The sequence below is a fragment of the Penaeus monodon genome, chromosome 30, assembly GCF_015228065.2.
Source record: "Penaeus monodon isolate SGIC_2016 chromosome 30, NSTDA_Pmon_1, whole genome shotgun sequence".
Taxonomy (NCBI): domain Eukaryota; kingdom Metazoa; phylum Arthropoda; class Malacostraca; order Decapoda; family Penaeidae; genus Penaeus; species Penaeus monodon.
Genome location: NC_051415.1, coordinates 5,387,903 through 5,388,147, shown reverse-complemented (window position 1 = coordinate 5,388,147; position 245 = coordinate 5,387,903). Strand labels below are relative to the sequence as shown.

At 46.5% G+C, this 245-nt stretch overlaps 1 protein-coding gene across 1 annotated transcript in view; it reads right to left on the bottom strand.

Annotated features, from left to right (window-relative positions):
• The window catches only part of LOC119592277 (NACHT and WD repeat domain-containing protein 2-like), a 51,166-nt gene that overhangs the window by 32,432 nt on the left and 18,489 nt on the right, over positions 1–245 (bottom strand). The gene's annotated exons all lie outside the window — the stretch shown is intronic.

Sequence of the window (245 nt, the reverse complement as noted above, 5' to 3'; positions counted from 1 at the left end):
TGTCCATTCTTTCCTTCAATTAACTCCAACTCTGCAGGTGATTATTAGAGTCAATATTTAACTCTCCCAAATGCACCAGCTTCCTCTGCCATTGTGACTTTCTCCATTGTGTAAAGCGCTGTTTAGGTTAGCGTGTGTAGCTCGCCTTTGTGTGGCGCGAAGCAGGTGTAAGGACGGAAGAGGAAGAGGAGATGGAAGAAGGGGGAGAATGAGGAAGAGGAAGGAAGGAAGGAGGCAAATCATCT